This window comes from Homarus americanus, unplaced genomic scaffold (genome assembly GCF_018991925.1).
Source record: "Homarus americanus isolate GMGI-L3 unplaced genomic scaffold, GMGI_Hamer_2.0 scaffold34739, whole genome shotgun sequence".
Classification (NCBI taxonomy): Eukaryota; Metazoa; Arthropoda; class Malacostraca; order Decapoda; family Nephropidae; genus Homarus; species Homarus americanus.
Genome location: NW_024737434.1, coordinates 293,397 through 317,500, shown reverse-complemented (window position 1 = coordinate 317,500; position 24,104 = coordinate 293,397). Strand labels below are relative to the sequence as shown.

Here is a 24,104-nt window from a genome sequence, read left to right as displayed (position 1 = left end):
AAAAAGAGGTTTCACGATATACAGATGAAATTCCTTTTAAACGATATTTCCCCCAAAGATGTTTAATAATACGTAGATAAATAATAAAGACAAAAAACGAAAATAACATAAAAAATTAACCTAAACTAAACTAACCAAACCTAACCAAACCAAACCAAACCAAACCTAAACCAAACCTAACCAAACCAAACCTAAACCAAACCTAACCAAACCTAACCAAACCAAACCTAACCAAACCAAACCAAACCAAACCTAACCAAACCTAACCAAACCAAACCAAACCAAACCAAACCAAACCAAACCAAACCAAACCAAACCAAACCAAACCAAACCAAACCTAAACCAAACCTAACCAAACCGAATCAAACCGAACCAAAGCTAACCAAACTAACCAAACCAAACCAAACCAAACCAAACCTAACCAAAACCAAACCGAACCGAACCAAAGCTAACCAAACTAACCAAACCAAACCAAACCAAACCAAATAACCAAACCTAAACCAAACCAAACCAAACCAAACCTAACCTAAACCAAACCTAACCAAACCGAATCAAACCGAACCAAAGCTAACCAAACCCAACCAAACCTAACCAAACCAAACCAAACCCAAACCAAACCTAACCAAACCAAACCAAACCTAAACCAAACCAAACCAAACCAAACCAAACCCCCAAACCAAACCAAACCTAACCAAACCTAAACCAACCAAACCAAACCAAACCAAACCAAAAACCTAACCAAACCTACCAAACCAAACCTAAACCAAACCAAAACCAAACCAAACCAAACCAAAACCAACCAAACAAAAACATAACCAAACATAACCAAACCTAAACCAAACCTAACCTAACCTAACCAAACCTAACCAAACCTAACCAAATCTAACCAAACCTAAAAATATTGGAAAAAAAGAAAACCTGAAGCGGCAACAGAGAGCTCACTAAAAAATGTAAAGGCTCGTGGGGGTTTGATCAGCTTGCAGGAGAATTTACAAACCAAATGGAGAGACAAAAGCTTAAACACTTGTGGGAAAATACCTATAAACCTATTGGTGGAATTAAACCAAGACAAGATTAAACCAAATATCACAAACACCATTTAATAGTCATAGAGATATAATGATAAAGAAAATATTAATATTGATTTAAGATTACTTTAGCGTAGTCCATTATATCGAGGTTTATTAGATATAAAACCTCCATATAACGGAATACCCGTTAAATGGAGGTGTTTATTGTACAGATAAACGCAAAAAAAAAAATAATAATAATAGCAAAAGGAATGAAAAAAATATACTATCTAAAAACAACAGAGGAAAATACAGAATTATAGATTAGATAATTTGGACGTATAATTAGGGGCAAGTGGATGATAACAGAGATATTAATGAACATAATTAAGGATAACAGGACCAGGGAACGACTGACACTAGAACGGACGAGTGAATTTAATAGTTATAACACGTATTCTATTTTACCTCAAAGTTCATTTTTTCGAGTTAATTTTTGTATCAACTTTTAACACATGATATTTTATTGGTTTTCAAGACATTAATTATTTTTTTTTTTTTTCCAAACATTATAAATTATCGTTTTTATTTTCGGGTTAATTAATTTTTAGTTTTTTTTTTCCAAACACATTATCTCGTGGTTTTTATTTTCTTGTTTTTGTGGGATTTTTTATAATGTATTCTAAGTTAAATCTCGACGAAGTTAGTAATTTTGTAGTGATTTTAATTAAGAACACAGTGTCAGGTATACAGGTAGTCTCAGTACAGGTGAGTTACTTAGTATAAACACAAACTCGTAAATACACCTGTAATTTATAGTCATTACAGTATGTATCTCAACAAGACTCTAATGACGGATACAGCATATTAACGTTACATCATTAAATACAGAAATACTACATAATAATACCTGCATTTTACCTGTTGAACCTCTCACTGTGTAAATAAGATCAGTGACCTCTGACCTTTGATAATGGGGTCACCAAGGTCTCTAGTGGCCTAATTAATGATCTAGTAAACAAGTTCCATTCGTGTTTGATACAGGAATGTGTTTGTTCATGTCTCATACACGTCATCAGAAACTAAATACTAATTCCGGGTATTACAGACATACACTGTCAGTTTATACCAGGTGTGGGCGGCTATATAAACACACCTGTCAGTTTATACCAGGTGTGGGCGGCTATATTAACACACCTGTCAGTTTCTACCAGGTGTGAGAGGCTATATTAACACACCTGTCAGTTTATACCAGGTGTGGGAGGCTATATTAACACACCTGTCAGTTTCTACCAGGTGTGAGAGGCTATATTAACACACCTGTCAGTTTATACCAGGTGTGGGCGGCTATATAAACACACCTGTCAGCTTACATCGCGTTATATTTCACGTTCCATCATAATAAATTAAACTGTGGCATTTTATCACCCGTATATATGAACCAACTCGTAAAAACAACCCTGTGTTATTATCTCGCGTTCAGTATATCCGTGTTGCAATATGTTTACACAGTGTAATAATAATGAAGTGCCGTGGAATGTATCACTCAATGGTACCGCTATTACTCTTGCCTCTCCCTCCCCTGACCCCTCCCTTTCTCTCCCTTTCTCTCCCTTCTATCGTGTAAACAAAATATTTATGTTTTCGTTTATTCGGGGCATTTTAAGGGACCTCTTTACTCGTTGTGTGTGTGTGTGTGTGTGTGTGCGTGTGTGTGCGTGTGTGTGTGCGTGTGTGTGTGTGTGTATTTTAACTTATTTGTTGATCTTTAAATTAGTGTTCTTATTGTTGTTGTTGTTGTTGTTGTTTGTTTTACATTTAGTCAATCGTTTTACTTCACATATATAAGGTCTCTCTCTCTCTCTCTCTCTCTCTCTCTCTCTCTCTCTCTCTCTCTCTCTCTCTCTCTGTGTGTCATGCTATACGAAAATAAACAGAGAGATGTTTGTAATGTGTCCCGTGTCCGGATCTTAGCCCATCCGCTCCCTCACTCTATTCTTCCTCCTCCCTCACCCTATTCTCCCTCCTCCCTCACCTATTCTCCCTCCTCCCTCACCCCTATTCTCCCTCCCCCTCCCCCCCTCGTCTCCTTCATTCTCCTTCTTCCTTTCCCTCACACTCTTTACCATCTTCTTCTCCCTCATCTTTCCCCCCCTTATCCTATTTTTGCTCCTTTACCCTTTCCCTCTCCCTCCCCTTCACCCTTTCATCCTCTCCTCCTCCTCCACACCCACTTTCCTCTCTCCCTCTCACTCCCCCACTCTCCTTCCCCATCACCTCCCTCTCACCTCCAATCAACATTCCCACTCTCGTCCAATCAAATAATCTTTCAACATTCAAACAACCAATAGAAAAGGAAATAAATATCTTCATTAATTATCCACCAAAAAAATACTAAACAAACTACAAACGTCATAGTTATCCACCGGGTCGTCGCGTGGATAAATAATGGATAAGTGAACAATTATATCCTACCAAGGGTCTAAGATATCCTGAATAAACCCTGATGAACCTATTCCCATCACTAACTGTATGGATAATCTCGATACATGTATAGTGTTACCTGAGGTTACCGGTGGACCAATTAAGGTGACTCAGGTAGAATTTCTGGTTGGTGTTTCTCTAGGATGTATGTTGTTTTGGTTGGTTGGTTGGTTGGTTGGTTGGTTGGTTGGTTGGCTCACTGCATGGTTGGCTCACTGGCTGGCTGGCTCATTGGTTCACTGACTATCTCTCTGACTTACTGACTGGCTCTCTGGCTGGCTTATTGACTGGCTCACTGGCTCTTGGTGTGTTGATACACCTCGTACACAAGGCAAAATAAAGTACGGAATTCTTCATGCAGTCTTACGCTCCCTCGGGCGGCCAAAACTCCAGGTACATAAAGGGAGACTTTTTCTTAGTTAAACTTCTCTCTCTCCCTCCCACTTTCCCTCCCTTCCTCCACCTCTCTCTCTCTCTCTCTCTCTCTCTCTCTCTCTCTCTCTCCCTCCCTCTCCTCCCTCCCTCTCTCTCCATCGTACACAAGGACCTGTATTATTACCTGTTTCCCTTTTATCGTGTGTTCTTATTTCTCTTGTTTATTCCTAGATACACTGTGATATTTTCCTTTCGTTAATGGCCTCAGTATTTCCTGCCAGTTCTTGGTGTCTCCTCCATCACGTTGTTTCACTTTCGTTGTGTTGTTGTTGTTGTTGTTGTTGTTGTTGTTGTGTCTTATACATTATGTTGTGAGGTGGTGGTGGTGGTGGTGGTGGTGGTGACTGCATCATACGGGACTGAGACTCGCACTAGATATGGTATTATTACGTTGTGAAATTATAATAGTTTTCAATACTTTCAAATTTTACTCTGATATAAATTTATTAAACTTGAGAAGGGTAAAAGGTATGTGTCTCTAGTTATATATATTAACACCTTCTAGTAGTAATTGAAGGTGTGTGTGTGTGTGTGTGTGTGTGTGGGGGGGTGTGTGTGTGTGTGAGTGTGTGTGGGTGTGTGTGTGTGGGTGTGTGTATGTGTGTGTGTGTGTGTGTGTGTGTGTGTGTGTGTGTGTGTGTGTGTGTGTACATCAAGGTAAACTCTCATTGGTTCGAATGTTTCCCTTTAACACTTTATTGATTTCCCTCATATATACTTTTAAACAGATTTTCCTCACACAAACTTCAAATAAAAAAAAAATTAATTCGATATATATTTTTTTTTAACAATTTCTCCTTTGATGTTTTAAATCCATATGTTAACCTTGAACTTAACATGTTAATCTCACTGCTATTAAATCAAGGAATAAATAGCTGTCACCAATAACTAGCGACAGACCAATAAACATTCCTGCTTCTGTAGTTCCCCCCTCCCAACTGTAGTTAAGACTAATACACCAATATCGGTCTGTTTGAGAAATAGACTGAATACTTCTGTTATAATTGCTTCCCCTAGAGGCCGCAGGGAACACAAAAGACGATCATTAATTTAAGTCAGTAGTCTAAATTAATCATTGAAACATTGTCATTACCTGTATATTATTTTCCACAGGTAGAGTACAACCTAATCTAACCTAACCTAAACTAACCCGGATTATAGAGAGGTTGTAGAGGTTGTGTTACGGTTAATGTAAAAAAAAAATAGAAAAATCGCTTTACTGAAAAAAATCCTTCGGGAGAAAACACAAAAATTTTAGCGTGTCAAGTTGAACAGACAAAATTCTCCGAGTAACAAAGGCTTGCAACCTCAGTAGTGAACGAGGTAAATTGTTCTCTCAGTGTATTGACAGCTTTTTCCATGACCAATACCCGTTGTCATGTCTCTGTCTCTCTCTCTCTCTCTCTCTCTTATTCACCAGATGGCCCGCCTCACCGATTTCCATTTACCCGCCGCCACCCAGCTGATGTCAACAGGAAAATAGCGGTGATGGACTGTAAGAATGTCTGTCTGGCTCCCATTACAAACTGGACCAATTTCTGACAACGTTGTGGATAGTCGGAAGAAATAAATTGCTTAACTATTTATTTTGGTTAGGTTAGGTTAGGTTAGTTTAAGAGTTGTGTCCATTATAAATATATAGTTTAAAAGTAGTTGTGGTGTTGTAGTGAAGATGTACCCTCCCCTTACAACCTCTATTTAACGGATTATATAGCGAGAGATGTCCGTTATTAGATGTTATTAATAGCTAACCTAATAGCAGTAAAAAAAAACACAAGTAGCTAGTAAAGATATGAAGGATGAGAGAGAGAGAGAGAGAGAGAGAGAGAGAGAGAGAGAGAGAGAGAGAGAGAGAGAGACTGGTTGATGATGAGGGAAATACTTTTACATTTTGTCTCCATAACTTTGAGAGAATATAATCGAGGATAGACTCAAATTCCTCCAGGTGAACGTGGCGGCAGCGGCGGACATTGGTGTAATTCCCCCAAGCTGAGGGAACAGAGTATCAGAGGCATAAGAAAAGTTAAGAGAGTTTAAGAAGCTGAGATGCAACGTTTTGTGAGGATAAGGGATAAGCTTCCTTCAAGTCCTGGGGAGCTTGAGGGAGGAGAGTACACCAGCAGGAGGAGAGGAGGGAGAGTTAGGGGGGAAGATTATAATGTGTTCAGATATACTTGACTTTAATTGACACTATACGTAATATTATTTCTTAAAGCAACAGGTATCATACACCTGAGTAAAACCTAATTAAAGGTAAGTGAACAGTAAGCCAATTAAGGAACGTACCATTTATCTGAGTAACGTTACGTAGAATTTCCTGAACAATTTAATTTAGTATGGAACAGTTTACCTTCCACTTCTGTTCTTACTAAACAAACTTAGTGTCCCTTCCCTGGTTTAACCTTTACTGTCAAAAGGCAACTGAAGTTAAACACGCCTCAAACACACACTCGGAAACATCAACAAAACAGATAAACTTACAACGCATATATTACTGCTTGGGACCACGGTAAACACACTGTCAACAAAGACCCCACCCCCCCCCACCCCGCCCACCTACGAAAATAACTCTCGCTCTCTCTCTCTCTCTCTCTCTCTCTCTCTCTAAAGTATATAAAATATTGCCTCACTGAGAAGCTACTAATAGGTAAATCTTTCTGGTCATTAGTCGAGAGATAGATTTATGGGATAAGATCAGAGTGGTTTAGGTTATGTATGTCAGAGCCACTACCACTATTACCACTACCACTATTACCACTACCACTATTACCACTACCACTATTACCACCACCACCACCACCACAACAACAACAACATACGGAACAGGTGTACTTTAAGAGGCTTTGGGCAGCTCAACCACCACCACCACCACCTTTATTACTGCCTCCCCCTCCACCCACTCCTCTTCTCCATTGTCTCCCTCTCTCCCCTCTCATCTCTACCCCTCATCATCATCATCTCCTCCTCCTCCCCCATTTTCTTCCCTCCTTCTTCGTCTTCCTACCCCATGTCATTCCCTACCATATCAGGAGACCTCAGACAAGTCCCATGTACACTCTCTCTCTCTCTCTCTCTCTCTCTCTCTCTCTCTCTCTCTCTCTCTCTCTCTCTCTCTCTTCATCACCACAAGACGGCAGAATGAGTGAAAATCCTCCGTCTTTATTCCCATATATTGTATTACTATTTGTTGATGGTTGGTGTGAGTCTTCTTCTTCTTCTTCTTCTTCTTCTTCTTCTTCTTCATCTTCTTCTTCTTCTTCTTCTTCTTCTTCTTCATCTTCCTCTGACCTGAACCAGTGGCACGTTCTTCAACACCACCACACACAAGACACATTACCCCATGTACAGGGCCCATCTCTGCTGCCTGACACCATCTCATACACGCTAAGGTTGTTACTTCCCACACCTCCCTGACACCACCTCACACCGCTCCTTCCCACACCTCCCTGACACCACCTCACACCGCTCCTTCCCACACCTCCCTGACACCACCTCACACCGCTCCTTCCCACACCTCCCTGACACCACCTCACACCGCTCCTTCCCCGCACCTCCCCTGACACCACCTCCACCACCGCTCCTTCCTACACCTCCCTGACACCACCTCCACACCGCTCCTTCCCTACACCTCCCTGACACCACCTCACACCGCTCCTTCCCACACCTCCCTGACACCACGTCACACCGCTCCTTCCCGCACCTTCGCCATAAAAGTGTTGGTGGCCTCGCGACCTCCAGACCTGCTGCACTAAACCTTTTACTTGTCTCTCCAGGGGATGGCCTCTTTTGATGGTATGTCACGGGAGAGGTGCAGCATGATCCTCTACCTCCACTCAACCTCCAAATGAGGCCACACGTAGTCTTGTTTTTTTGTTTTTTGTTTTTTGTTTTTTGCTCTCTCTCTCTCTCTCTCTCTCTCTCTCTCTCTCTCTCTCTCTCTCTCTCTCTCTCTCTCTCTCTCTCTCTCTCTCTCTTCCTTACCCCCCAGTAAAAGCCACACCTGTCCCGCGTTTTCTTCAACTCCTCCTCTCTTCCTCTTACATCTTCTTCCTTCTTCTCCTCTTCCCTTTTACTTCTTCTCCTTCTACTAATTCTTTACTCGTCTTCCTCCTCCTTCTTTGCACTCCTCCTCTGCCTCCTTCTCCTCCCCTCATTCTCTTCCTCATCATCATCACTCTTGTCATTCTCTTTTTATACCTCATTTCCCCTCATTCTCTTTATCATGTCCTCCTCTCCCTCTTCCTCTCCTCCTCTTCCCCCTCCTCCTCCTACCCTCCACTCCTCCCTACCCTCCCATCCCCCTCCCCCTCCTCCCCCTCCCCTCCTTCCCCTCTCTCCCTGGGTGTCCATCATCTGCCTTCCCCTTGAAAGAAAATTTTTGAAGAACTATTGACAAACACTTCCCCATTCAGAGTGAACTTTGCCCCATCTATGGAATTAAGTTTACCTGGGCCAGGTGGAGTTCTGGCATCTGGGTTGGGTTGGGTTATAGGGTTGGGTTGGTTGAACCAGGACCCAGGATAGGTTGGAGTTAGCTTAGAGTTGAGTTGGGTTGGGTTGGGTTGGTTGGGTTGGGTTGGTTGGGTTGGGTTGGGTTTGGGTTGGGTTGGGTTGGGTTGGGTTGGGTTGGTTCGGTTGGGTTGGGTTGGGTTGGGTTCGGTTGGGTTGGGTTGGGTTGGGTTGGCTTCGGTTGGGATGGGTTGGCTTGGGTTGGCTTAGGTTTGGTTGGGTTTGGTTAGGTTAGGTTAGGTTGGGTTAGGTTAGGTTGGGTTGCGTTATCTTCTCGTTTATTTATTTTCTCTTGGCAAGGATTATTATCTCATTTACAACCTATTATTAATTTAGCGCAATACCTAGACTATAACCTAACCTAACCTAACCTAACCTAACCTAACCTAACCAAACTAGATTGATACTGAACGCCATCCATTGAGGTATTTTAAAAAGTAATATATCACATTTTTTGGTAAACGAACAAAACAAATATTAAACATATATTTGTATGTGTGTGTGTGTGTGTGTGTGTGTATGTGTGTATGTGTGTTTATTTACCTTGGTGTGTGTTTATGTATGTGTGTGTTTGTATGGGTGGGTGTGTGTGTGTTTATCTTTTGATGTGTATATATGTGTGCATGAGAGAGTTAATACATACGTGTCTGTCTGTCTGTTTATGTGAGTATGTGCTTCAGTATCAGTATGTATGTGTGTGTGCGTGTATGTGTGTGTCTGTGTCTGTCTGTTTACGTGTGTGTGTATGTGGATATAAAAATTATGCATATATGTGTGTATGTATGTGCGTGTGTATGTGTGTGGGTACATGTGCGTATACTAGTGATATTATCGCATGTAGAAGTAGCGAGTATGTACTGACAAGACAACTTTAAAACGAGTATAATCTGTTTGACAAGACGAGCGAAATATAACAGCGGGGAAAATGCCGGCTTCAAGAGAGCGTGAAGGAGGAAGAGGAGATGAAGGAAGAAGAGGAGGGGGAGGAAGAAGAGGAGGGGGAGGAAGAGGAAGAGGTGTAGGAGGAGGAGGAAGGGGAAGAGGTGTAGGAGGAGGAGGAAGAGGAAGAGGTGTAGGAGGAGGAGGAGGAAGGGGAAAACACGAAAGATCTGGCCCGATTTTCCTATGTTGTTTACAGTGGTCTTAACCTGCCTCTTGTTCCCTAATCTCCCCCTCCTTCCCCCCTCCCCCTCCTTCCCCCCCACACTCATAGGGAAGCATCTCAAGCCAACAGGCAAGAGAGTCTCCCATGCATATATTGAAGGACTAAAACAGAGGAGCTAATTTATGAACGATATTTGTATTACAGACTCCATTTAAAAGGTAGTGTGTGTGTGTGTGTGTGTGTGTGTGTGTGTGTGTGTGTTTGTGTGTGTGTGTGTGTCTAGGAAGGAAGATGAGAATTGCCACTGTGTAAAGATAAGAGTTTAGTTAATCCTGTCTGTCTGTCTGTCTGTCTGTCTGTCTGTCTGTCTGTCTGTCTGTTTGTCTGTCTGTCTGTCTGTCTGTCTGTCTGTCTATCTGTCTGTCTGTTTACCTACGTCTGTTTTTGTTTGTTTGTTCCCCATTCGCATTCTCTCCCACTAATCACCTCCTGTTCCACCAATCACATCCTGTTCCACCAATCACCTCCTGTTCCACCTTGGTGATTGGAGTAAAAATGTCAACACGTCACTCAAGCTTCTCTCAATAACCTCATCTCATCCTTTTCTTCCTACGTCTTTCTCTTCCTCGAGTTATCAAATATTCTATCTCCCAGGGACTGTGTGCATGTATGTCTGATGGACTTTTTTATAGCTCCGAGTGGGATGACTTTATATAGCTCCGAGTGGAATGGACTTTATAACTCCGAGTGGGATGGACTTTATAATTCCGAGTGGGATGGACTTTATAACTCCGAGTGGAATGGACTTTATAGCTCCGAGTGGAATGGACTTTATAACTCCGAGTGGAATGGACTTTATAACTCCGAGTGGGATGGACTTTATAATTCCGAGTGATGGATGGACTTTATAACTCCGGGAGTGGAATGGACTTTATAACTCCGAGTGGACTTTATAACTCCGAGTGGAATGGACTTTATAACTCCGAGTGGAATGAACTTTATATAACTCCGAGTGGGATGGACTTTATAACTCCGAGTGGAATGGACTTTATAACTCCGAGTGGAATATTTGTTGGACTTTCTTATACCTCCACTCAGAATGGGACTGTTTTTTTAATAGCTCCGACTAGAATTGACTAGTTTCTTCTATTTCTTCGCCTCTTCTTACACCATTACGTTTCTATTCTAGTGATGTAAGATTTTTCTTTTTCCTCTTCCCCCTGACCTGTCCAAATCATCTGACTCTAATAAAGACTTTCCCTGTATGTCTGTCTGTGTTGGACTCTGTGGTGTATTTTGTTAGACTGTACTTCAATATCTGAGTACTTGGTTTAGTTTGGGTTTTTATTTGAGTACATTTTATCAGAGTATATTTAATCAGAGTACATTTTATTAAGTCGTTTCTCATTGAGTCGGATATTTTTTTTTTCTGTCGTGTTCATTAATCACCTTTCAGACTGTTTTCTATGTCGGGTATGTGAATCAATCTCTCTCTCTCTCTCTCTCTCTCTCACCCCTATTAACCACTCACCACCACCACCACCAACACCCCCACCAGACACCCACCTAAGCTTAAATATTACACCTTAGCTATCACCGCCCCCTCTCCCTCTCCCTCCCTCTTTCCCCTCTCCCCTCCCCTCTCTCCTTCATCAATTATACACGCTAGTCAGTACACACCCACACTGGTGAGACCAAGAGAGAGAGAGGAAGATTAACACCAAAACAAACATATATTATTTTAATAACTCGTCTTAATTAACAATATTACACCTTTAATTAATACAGGTATGTCAGGTGTAGTCCTTCCTTTATAAGACGTATTTAAGACGGTCTCCTCCCCCTATTCCTCCACCCCTTACCCCTACTTCCTCATCTCCTCCACCTCCTCCCCTCTCTACCCCCTAATGCTCCTTGTGAACAATAGAGGCTTATAAACACAACACAATATTCTGGGGGAAAGTCTTATAGGACACAAGACTAATTAAACCTGAAAGAGGGAGGTAAGACATTATTATAGAACACCAGGTGAGTTAAAACTGCTGCAGGTGTGGTGAAATAAACCTGGACTTTAATTAAAACTCAGTGTATTACTTAAAAGAATAAACGTAATTTAATGGGAATAAACGTAGATTAATGGGAAATAAACATAATGTACTGTAATAAATTCATTATAGTTAAATAATGTTTCGTATTATAATGTAAGGGTAATTAAAATGTTCCTTATTAGTAACGTCACAGAGATTTGTTTTTTTATTAAATGTCTCGTGTTAGTCTGAAAATAATATCCCGTAAGGTCATTCTATTAAGTGTGTGTGTGTGTGTGTGTGTGTCTGTGTGTGTGTGTGTGTGTCAAGATTAAAGTTACCTCCTACCAAACACTGAGACAAAATTAAAAACTGAATGAATGAATGTTATTGTCGACCTCCTGGGAGCTAATTTATGTCTCCTCACTTTATCAACACCTGAGTAATTAGCTCAGTAAAACTTATTTGCTCATTACGCTCATGGTGACCTTGTTTATGATGGGTGGTAGTAGTGATAGTGGTGGTGATAGTGGTGGTGATAGTGGTGGTGATAGTGGTGGTGATAGTAGTGGTGATAGTTGTGGTGATAGTGGTGGTGATAGTGGTGGTGAGTGGTAGTGGTGAGTGGTGATGGTTGATAGTAAGGGACGTGCTGATAGTGGTGGTGAATGGTGGTGATAGTGACTGGTGGTGGTGGTGGTGGTGGTGGTAATGACTGTTAACTGGTGATAACTACTAACTGTTTCCATAATAACCTGTCTGTCTGTCTGTCTGTCTGACTGTCTGTAACCCATTTAACCTCACCCTGAATAACTTTCCACAAACTCAACCTATTGACTTCAAATTTAGACAGAAAGTGCATCATGGAAGACCCTCGCTAATGAGTGCTTCTTCCCGTAGTCGTGTCTAGTAATTACTGAGATGCGACCCTCCTACGACCCTCCTACGACCATCCTACGACCCTCCTACGACCATCCTACGACCCTCCTACGACCATTCTACGACCGTTAACGACCATTATCATCCTAGTAATAAGACATATAAAGTTAAAAATTGTGTCGTATTAGTGAACGATAATGTGATTTTGGGTTATATATTAATTGGTGTTATGTTCGGGGTGATTTCTGTCTATCTGTTTATCTGTCTGTCTGTTTATCTGTCTGTCTGTTCGTCTCTCATGCTTGTCAAACTATCTTGTAAGGGAAAAAAACAAATGGTACTAACACACACACACACACACACACACACACACACACAATAACGTACAACATATTGAAAATGTCAATTACTGTCGAACTAAAATTATCATTGGGAAACATATACTGTTAATAAATGCCCATTGCTACACATACACAGGCACATTGTTTTCACCCCCCCCCCCCATGACACCTGCAATATAATCATTACATAACAGCCATGGTAATGTTAGGTTATGTTTTTGTTTGTTAATATCACTTGTACTGTTGTTGTTGTTCTCTTATACAGCGTGTTAATGATCTTGTTAGTTATGATGAATGATACAAGTGTTGGTGTTACTTTTTTTTTGTTACTTGGTTGTTCTTTTGTTACGGTTAATAATGGTAGTAGCGTTAACCTGTGGTGTAATGGTCATCATGCTCGCCTCGCAAGCTAGTGGACCCGGGTTTGATTCCCCGCCCAGGGTGAAATTATGGATAAGTTATCGTCGTTATCCAAGGGTCAACCGTTATTAACAGTAGTGGTAGTAAATAGTAGTTGTTGTTTTAATTGCTGCCTTTGTTGTTGTTGTACAGTACATGATATTAATATTGTTGTTTGTGGTAGAACTAAATTTGTCATGTATATATTGTTGACTGTTGTTGTTGTTGTTGGTGGTAATTATGTTAATTCTGTCTTGTTTACCTGTGGTGGTGTTGTTGTTGTTGGTGGTGGTGGTGTTGTTGTTGTTGTTGTTGTTGGTGTTGTTGTTGTTGTTGGTGGTGTTGTTGTTGGTGTTATTCCTAACCTGTGTGCAAGTGTCACCATTATCAACACTAGACTCAGAAATAGAGAGTAATCAGGTCAAAGAGTGAACACACACACACACACACACACACACACACACACACACACATACACACATACACACACACACACACACACACATATCTATCTTAGCGGGATGAAAAACATGTGGATATATATATATTTTTTTTTAAGAATAAATAAACCATCAATTAATTCTAAAGGTAATTTCTTCCTGACCTTGACAAAAGAAATAAACCCACGAGAAGATTAAATATAACATCTGATAGATAAATATAATTCTCCCCTGATAATTAACAAAGATGAATCAGAGTTAATGATCTGAAACCGTGTGTTATAATTAGTCTGTGATAAAGGCTAAATATAATTACCTATCATTAAGGCTATAATTATTATCTTACTCTGATAACATAATTAGTCTTTAAAGCTTATATTACTGAACTGTTGAGCTCCTTGAGATTGATTGTGTTATTAGGGGTATATTAATAATCAGGAGACAGTCATAGGAACTTAAAGACCATCTAGCAATACTTAAGCCAGCATGTACACCGTGAGACTCGTGTGTGTGTGTGTGTGTGTGTGTATGTGTGTGTGTGCCCATCACTTAACCACACAGTACAGTGTTGCGACATAGATACACCTACACTCTCTCTCTCTCTCTCTCTCTCTCTCTCTCTCTCTCCATTCTCGACAAAAAAACCAGCCACTAATTGAAACAGGTGTAACGAGAGAGAGCGGCACCAATTAACACCTGTGAAGACTAATAGCCAGGTATGATCACGTTTGACTTTGTATATTGTGTGTGTATGATTGTATGTGTGTGAGTATGATTGTGTGTATCTGTGTATGAGTGTGTGTGTGTGTGTGTGTGTGTGTGTGTGTGTGTGTGTGACTATGTATGATTGTGTTATGCGTCATATCCCTTTGAGAGAGAAAACCTATAGTGTACAGCCAATCTAATCAACAGTGCAGGTGTGTAAGAACTCACCTGAGCCAGCAAACACAACACAACCAGGTAACCAAGACTTTATTATTATTATTATTATTTTCAGTCATTTTGTAATTCTTTCCTCTTAGGTCAGAGTAAATAAAAATAATCTGGATAAGCTTGCGTTTTTTCTGCCTGTCTGCCTGTCTGTCTGTCTGTCTGTCTGTCTGTCTGTGTTCTTTTAATCCTCAGCTTTGAATGTTAGTGATATATTTTGTTTACCCGGATCTGAAGCTTTTATTTGGCATGTTGGATATGTGCAAAGAGTTAGAACTCGTTTACCTGTGAGAATAACGTGTGTGAGATTTTGTTGTTGTTTTTAATAACGGTAATTGAACTAGAGAGAATGCAGAGGCTGGGATTCTAACGAAGTGTATAAGTTCATTCGTTCAATTTTTCAAGAGGTCGCATCACTAACATTACACAGTTGGCTATATTTGGAGGATATAGCCAAAATACCACATGTTGGCTATATTTGGAGGGTAGCATTAATACCCACTGTTGGCTATATTTGGAGAGTTGCATTATTGCCCACTGTTGGCTATATTTGAACTACTCACTCTAAATGCTGTGTCTGGGCTATTTTGTGCAGGACTTAACATATTAAACTCAAGAAATACAACAAGATTTTTAACCTAGCCTAACCTAACCTAACTTAAAACTTTCTGGATATTATATACTACTGTCGTGTTATTAGAAATATTTCAAAGTAGCCATAAACTTAAGGGCTATATTTTGATGATAAACCAAAAGGTGAAAATATACTACCACTTTGCTATTTTGGCTATTTCATTGGATAATTAAGTTTGGAGATCTATTTTATCGATAAATAATAGTAATAACAAAAAAGCGCTGAAATACTTTGTTATATTAAGTTAACACAAACTCAGGGCTTATATTTCGCCGATAAAACCTGAAAGAAATTTAAAAAAAATATCTTTACGTATTACTACCTTGATATATTTTGTGACCAGAAGGTTTTGCTTATAATTTGAGGGTAAAATTTAGTGTAAGAAGGGGCGTAGTATCAACACAGCTTATGAGTGAGTGAGACTGAGGAAGGCAAGTAAACATTAGGCAAGTGTTTATCGTACGCGGTGCTAGATGTCGTACGTAGTGTCAAATGTTGTCGTACTCAGTTCCAGATGTCGTACGTAGTGTCAAATGTTGTCGTACTCAGTTCCAGATGTCGTACAAAGTGTCAAATGTTATCGTACTCAGTTCCAGATGTCATACAAAATGTCAGATGCTATCGTACAGTGTCAGTTGTCCAGCGACACTTGTTGGGGAATAGTCAGACACAGGGGTGGGGGGAGGGGGAGGGGCAGTCACCTACACCCCGCATAACCTCCACTGGTTTACAAAGTCGGTACTAGTAGACAGTGGTGGTCCCAACTTAGTAGAGAGGTGAGTTTACACTGACGTAGCAGTTCACGGGTTTACACTGCAGTATACGGGTTTACACTGACGATGAACTAGAGCGTATTTTTATATTGACGGTTTGCCTATATCATATAACACAGTGGCAGGCAGAAAAATAAGATCCTCAATATTTTTATTTTTCTCTCTTCCTCCTCCTCCTTCTCCTCCTGACGTGGCCACAGGCATCCCCGACTCAGCACTGGACGAAAAACAATTTCATGGCACTGGCATTACATCTATATTGCCCCCAGGTAGAGAGGGCAGGGCGGAAGGGCAAGCGGTCTCCTTCATTGCCCTGACCCACAAGTATTGCCCGTGACCAGGGACGAAAGAAATGGATTGCCCCAAGTTGTTTACACTGAGGGAAATATTTCCAGCCAAGCGATGCAATAAGTCACATGATGAAATTATTTCCAGGTCGTAAGAATTATATTGGTGTTTGTTGTTTACACTGAGCGAAATACTTTGAGCTGAGAAATACTTTTAGCTGAGAAATACTTTGAGCTGAGAAATACTTTTAGCTGAGAAATACTTTTAGCTGAGAAATACTTTGAGCTGAGAAATACGTTTAGCTGAGAAATACTTTGAGCTGAGAAATACTTTTGAGCGGAGAAATACTTTGAACCGAGAAATACTTTGAGCTGAGAAATACTTTGAGCTGAGAAATACTATACATAACATGATATAATTATTCATTTCAGACAATTAAAAAAATTAAATAAAAAATTACCAGAATTGTATTAAACGTGAAATGATGAAATGACTAAGAATTATTATAAAATTTAGTGAGAAATAGGTTATGTATCTGATGCAATGTAATTAACTATTGAAGCAAATTACAAAAAAATACAAATAAAAGTGGTAAGTATTTTTTTCTATGTAGATATTTTATAAATTTTGAATAATACACCTTTAAAATATTCACTGTCTGAGGAGGGTAGTGTAGTTCCGTTAAACAGGTGACAAACAGGTGACTAACAGGTGATTAACAGGTAATTAACAGGTGACTAACAGGTGATAAACAGGTGGTTAACAGGTGACGAACAGGTGATTAACAGGTCACTAAACTAACAGGTGATTAACAGGTAGTTAACAGGTGACTAACAGGTGACAAACACATGTACAGTCTCCTTCACTTGTGCGTTTACAGGGGCTCGTCATACAAACATTCCACAAATCATTATAATTGAGAATGATGGTTTAACTCTTTGAGGACGATGGTTTAACTCTTTGAGGACGATGGTTTAACCCTTTGAGGACGATGGTTTAACCCTTTGAGGACGATGATTTAACCCTTTGAGGACGATGGTTTAACCCTTTGAGGACGATGATTTAACCCCTTGAGGACGATGGTTTAACCCTTTGCGGACGATGGTTTAACTCTTTGAGGACGCTGGTTTAACTCTTTGAGGACGATGATTTAACCCTTTGAGGACGATGGTTTAACCCTTTGAGGACGATGGTTTAACCCTTTGAGGACGTGTTTAAATTAATATAAAAATAGAACAGCATGTGTTTTGTTTCATTCTATGTGCCTCGTCTTGTGTGTGTGTGTGTGTGTGTGTGTGTGTGTGTGTGTGTGTGTGTGTGTTGCGTAGAGTGTCGTCAGCTCCCACTCTAGCCTTGGGTACACGTCAAAACAACACTATAAGATGGAGGAATAAACATCATCATCATCATCATTTTCATCATCATCATCATCATCATCATTATCATCATCATCATCAAGCCCATCGTCTACAAATCATTCTTAAATCAACAATGTACAGAGACGAAGACAGACAGACAGACAGACAGACAGAGACAGACACACAGACAGACAGACAGACAGACAGACAGACAGACAGACAGACAGACAGACATCACGCCCAAGTTGACAAATAACACATCGGGACATGAACATCGACACCGTATGTTTAATCGTTATATATCCGGTCAGGTAAGGTCAGGTCAAGGTTAATGAAGGTTAATGAGTAATGTTACACCTATGTTACACCTACACTCACTACCTCTCCCCATTATGTACCTTTAGTGTGGGTGTTACCTGAGGTCAGCCTACTGGTACACCTGGGCAACCAAGTCATGGTGATTGCAGGTGTGATAAAGGGCGTATACTGATTTAATGTTGAATCAATATGCATGTATGTATGTATGTATGTATGTATGTATGTATGTAACCTCAGTAGTATTTCATAAGATCATCTACCACCACAATAAATAAACAAATACATACATAAATAAATAAAATGTCATTCACAAAAAAATCAAGAATTATCCCCCAAGTGAAAAAAGTATTTGATTTCTCGTGACAAATTGAATTGACGTAAAAGGTTCATTGTTAAAGGTCAGTGAGGGGAACTTGACAAGACCTTCACTCACTCACTCACTCACTCCACTCACTCACTCACTCACTCACTCACTCACTCACTCACTCACTCACTCACTCACTCACTCACTCGGTAAAGCAAGACAAATGCATGTAACACTCTGGAGGCTTAAAGTAGAGAGGAAAATGTGAATCGCATGTCTGTATGTATGTCTGGGTTAATACGATACTGATCTCAAAGACTAAAGCACACACACACACACACACACACACACACACACACACACTTGTATAAATAGTTAATAAAATGACCAAGAACAATAGTTATTTTTTTTAGTTTGAACAAGAAAATAACAAAAAGAACAAAAGGCAGAAAATAAGAAAAAAATGAACATAAGAGAAAAAATAACATGAGCAAAAAACAATAATAACGAAAAAAGGAAAAAACAAGAAATAACGAAAAAAGGAAAAAAACAAGAAATAACGAAAATAGGAAAAAACAAGAAATAACGAAAAAAGCAAAAAACAAGAAATAACGAAAAAAGCAAAAAACAAGAAATAACGAAAAAAGGAAAAAACAAGAAATAACGAAAAAAGGAAAAAACAAGAACAACCTGTATTTAATCAACTAATTCACCATCCACAAACAAAAACAAAAACCACAAGAAAACAAATTCCAAACAACGACAAAAAGGTTTATAACATCACATATATCAAGATAAGATCAAACAGAAGATTTTCCAGGAACTGTGAACAGGACAAATGACCCAATAACTGTCACGCCTCACCACACGCTATTTGATTACTTGATGCATGTATGTGTGTGTGTGTGTGTGTCGGTCAGCGAGTACACTACACTCCTTCACTCTCAAGACAGTGTACTCTGCTTCAGGCACAGTGAGAAGAATAACAATAATCAGAGACACTGGTGGGTGGTTCCTGACTAGTAATGCTGTGGGCTCACCCTGCTGTGCCTCAACCCTGCTGTGCCTCACCCTGCTGTGCCTCAACCCTGCTGTGCTCTCCACCTCTGCTGTGCCTCAACCCCTGCTGTGCCCCACCCTGCTGTGGCTCTGCCACCCTGCTGTGCCTCAACCCTGCTACAGTTCTTCAACCCTGTTGTGCCTCAACCCTGCTGTGCCTCACCCTGCTGTGCCTCACCCTGCTGTGCCTCACCCTGCTGTGCCTCACCCTGCTGTGCCTCACCCTGCTGTGCCTCACCCTGCTGTGCCTCAACCCTGCTGTGCCTCACCCTGCTGTGCCTCACCCTGCTGTGCCTCACCCTGCTGTGCCTCACCCTGCTGTGCCTCACCCTGCTGTGCCTCACCCTGCTGTGCCTCACCCTGCTCTGTCGCTGTGTTGTCTGGTCTAAGGCATAATATGCTGTGTCATAAATTAACTGCTTCTATTATCATAACTCGGCAGCACTCATTGATTTGCCATAACCTCACACCACACACTGCTGGGTCATAGGATCAATAGGGTTCAGTGTTGTGTCTTAAGATCACAGTATATGATGCTGTGTCTTAAGATCACAGTATATGATGCTGTGTCTTAAGATCACAGTAAATGCCACAGTGCCGTAAGATAATGTTGTGTCTCAACATAACACAACACACCACAGTATCATGGCATGACGGCACATCATTTTGTGAAAAGATCACATCACAAACTGCTGTGTCTTAACATCACAGCACACATTACTGAACATAAGATACACACTACCGCGCCAGACTATCACAGCATATATTAAAGATTTTATCACAGCACATTGTGATGTAGCTTAAGATCACAGCACATACTAAAGCGTCCTGAGCTTACGGCATTAAATCACAGCACCTGTCATATTATAAGAGCACAGCATCTCTGCCATATTATAAGAGCACAGCACACATTGCTGTGTTATATGATAGCACCTCTGCTGTGTTATAAGAGCACAGCACACATTGCTGTGTTATATGATAGCACCTCTGCTGTGTTATAAGAGCACAGCACACATTGCTGTGTTATATGATAGCACCTCTGCTGTGTTATAAGAGCACAGCACACTCCGTTGTTTCGTAAGGTCTCATTAATAATGATGAGCCTAAATACTGGGCCAGTAATCAGCAACATTAATGCCACTTTGATCCAATTATTAGATATTTAGAGGATAAACATTTATTTGGTTGCTTGGGTGAGTTACAATTACCCTTAATAAACAGTAATAATAGACCATAACTCGGTATAATTTGGCGGCTATTAACTTGCCCAAACCATAAACTAAGATCAGCCCACGAAAAACACATATCTTGAAACACCTCCGTCACCCGCGAGAAGTGTGTGTGTGTGTGTGTGTGTGTGTGTGTGTGTGTGTCTTTATCGTATATGAGTTTCATGTATTCAGGGCAGCGTGGCGCAGGGAGAATCTTCCCCCAAACGCCACCTACATAAAATTTACATATATAGAATTCCAGTATTTCTGCTTCTACAAACTTTGGGTAAAGGGAATTTTCTTCCATTATACCGCAGTTGGCATATCTATTCACGCTAAATTCCTATTCTGTATGTATTATTATGCCGACCCTTTGTGTACCGACAGACCTTTATATATTGTAAGTGTGTGTGTGTGTGTGTGTGTGTGTGTATGTGTGTGTGTGTATGTGTGTGTGTGTGTGTGTGTGTGTGTGATAGTGTATGTATATATGTGTGTAAGTATGTCAGTATATGTAAGTGTCTGAGTGTAAGTGTCTGAGTGTAAGTGTCTGAGTGTATGTGTCTGAGTGTATGTGTCTGAGTGTAAGTGTCTGAGTGTAAGTGTCTGAGTGTATGTGTCTGAGTGTATGTGTCTGAGTGTAAGTGTCTGAGTGTATGTGTTACAGATTTCAAGCATAAAAAAATATCTTGAAAATGGACGTATAAAATATCAAAAATAGATAGGGGGAGGGGGGAGGGTTAGGGAAGAGGAGGTAGTGGGGGGGTCTGTAACGCCTAGCCCACCATAATAGGAGGAGGAAGGGGAGGTGGGCCAACTCTCAAGGCAGGATCAATATGTCGTCACGGGGTGCTCGCCTCAAACTGCTCACACCATAATTTACTTTAATTTACAACTCACGTATTTGATAACTCCATAATACGCTCTTTAGGGCCTCCTGCCTCACGGGGCCCCATACTCCTTTCTATACATGACATACTACCTAGTTTTCTTATTACATACATACACATACATACATACATACATACATACATACATACATACATACATCTGTATGTTCACTGTATGTTCCTTTACCTTTCTCTAATAAAGGCTTTTGTTAAACCACCAATGTATGTAATAAGTCATTTATGTCCAATGTACATTTTCAACCTTCGGGCTGCAGAACTTTTTTCAATAACCCGTTAATTATTATTATTTTTATTATTATTATTATTATTATTGTTGTTATTATTATTATTATTAGGTCACACTAAATAAGGATAATCGGTGATTAAGCTCTGGAAAGACACTAACTTTGCCTCAATAGGGTAAACGCTGTCAATCTATTACAATAACTGAAACTAATAATTTATTTGATGAAATTTGTTCCCTTTCATCATACATATTGTTGACCAACAAAAGACAGTCAAAGTGTACCTAAAGCGGGGGTTTGTTAAGGTTAGGTTAGGTTAGGTTAGGTTTGAAGTTATTTTTATATACAAGTTTTTGATATGTGCATGACCGTTTATGGCCAGTTAGTACTGTCCCTCCCAAAAAGATAATTACATAAAAGTTTACACTAATGAGTATTTAATCACATTTAGTGCGTGCAATATATATATATATATATATATATATATATATATATATATATATATATATATATATATATATATATATATATATATATATAAACATAGTCATTAGTATTAAATATATAAGAAATTAACTCATGCGAAGATCATGTTTGATATTAATTACAAATTGTCTTCGTGTAAGTGTGAATTATTACAACAGACAGAGACGCACACATATACCTACATGTATACACTAGGTAAACATTAGATACATACATATAGGAATAACGAGAGAGAGCTGTACTTACCATATATTCCTAAACGAACGAGATCTTTAATTAACTTTGAACAGTCTTACCCACTGCTTGAGATAAGTGCAGTACTTACAAAGTACAGTACGTTAGTTTTATCATCAGTACAAGAAACATACACTTATATACGACCGAGGGAGTGATGGCATAAAGAGATCTCACTTATGAACACCTGAGTCTCACCATACCTCGAGGAAATAGGTTCAGTAAAAGTTTTCCGAGAGAAGCTGTGGCGCGGACGGAGGGAGAGCGCACGCACCCGCACACGACCGACACACAACTGACTGCTGCCGCTCTCCCCAGCCTGACCGGGGCCCCCTACCGAGCGTAACTCACACTTCGACCCACCTCTACAGTTTCGGGCTTGAATGTCTTCTGTGTATTGCTGGAACAGATGCTACACTCCACGACGTATTGATTGCGCATTTCTTCCCCGATATTTCATCATCTCATTTAACCTAACCTCCCCTCCCCTAACCTAACCTCCCCTCACCTAACCTCCCCTCACCTAACCTCCCCTCCCCTAACCTCCCCTGACCCCTAACCTCCCCTCCCCTGACCTCCCCTAACCTAACACATTAGTTCACCAGGGTACACAGTGTCGTTAAGAACATCAATATGCATTATGTTCTCGGCTCCTTCGGTGTGTAAGCGACTCGACAGTGATTGATTCTCTTTCACCCATACAAGTGTTCCTATCACACACAAACTTAATACCGTACCTAACATATCCACCTGAAAGGAATTTGATGAACACCGTTTACCTGATAATTAAAGTTTATTATTATTATTATTATTATCATCATCAACGATCATACCCTCTAGGTTATAATCATTAAAAACTTCACTCATAAACCATAATTCCCAGCTAATAATTATTCTATCGACAGTCCATTAAAACACTAATTCTGCCACCATATAAAAACGTCATCATTTACCAAACATAATTAACCCATCATTGTAAATTTCTCACTAAAAAAACTTCAACAGGTAAAAGATGTTAAGTCCATTACCTGTTAAAACACTTAAAAGCAAAAGGTAAATGGGAGTTTTATCAACACCTGAATTATCACCGTAATGATCACTAGTGGGTGTGTGGTTGTTGTCGACGAGTGTACTACTACTACTACTACTACTATTATTATTATTACTACTTCTACTATATGATTGTGTGTGTGTGTGTGTGTGTGTGTGTGTGTGTGTGTGTTCCTATATCGCCTTAGACATACCTATCTGGGGTAATAAAAATTTATAGAAATGGCGAATAATTCTAACCTCTCCCTCGCCATCTATCGATCACTGGCCACCCATCGTCAAACACCCCTCAGGGACTGTTGACACCCAATGACACCGTGCCAGGCATTATCGACAACAATTGACACCCGTGCGACACTGCCACCACCCCTCGAACGTTGTTGACACTTGTAGTGGTCATTAACACCAGTCAAAACCCGTTGGCAATTGTTGTTTACCTGGAAGCACTGTCAACACCTGTTAAAACTCACGCAAAGCACAAATGTCACCTGTTAGTTACCTTTAGGCACTTATCACACCTATCAAAACCCATGTGACGAAAGAAGGAACTAATCACACCTTTACCTAGATACAATAACCACACCTGTTAGTCACCTGGAGGCACTATCAATTAACACCTGTGCATCTAAACAAAGACGACAACACACACCCCCCAAAAAAATTCATCCCCACCACCACCACCACCACCACCATCA

General features: G+C 40.2%; 1 protein-coding gene across 1 annotated transcript in view; it reads right to left on the bottom strand.

The window, feature by feature from the left end:
- The window catches only part of LOC121873428 (nephrin-like), a 297,799-nt gene extending 275,159 nt beyond the window's left edge, over positions 1–22,640 (bottom strand). Inside the window, exon 1 of the mRNA XM_042377008.1 lies at positions 22,372–22,640. The gene's annotated coding sequence lies outside the window, so the exon portion shown is untranslated. The remainder of the gene's footprint in view (positions 1–22,371) is intronic.
- Positions 22,641–24,104: the final 1,464 nt, after the last annotated feature.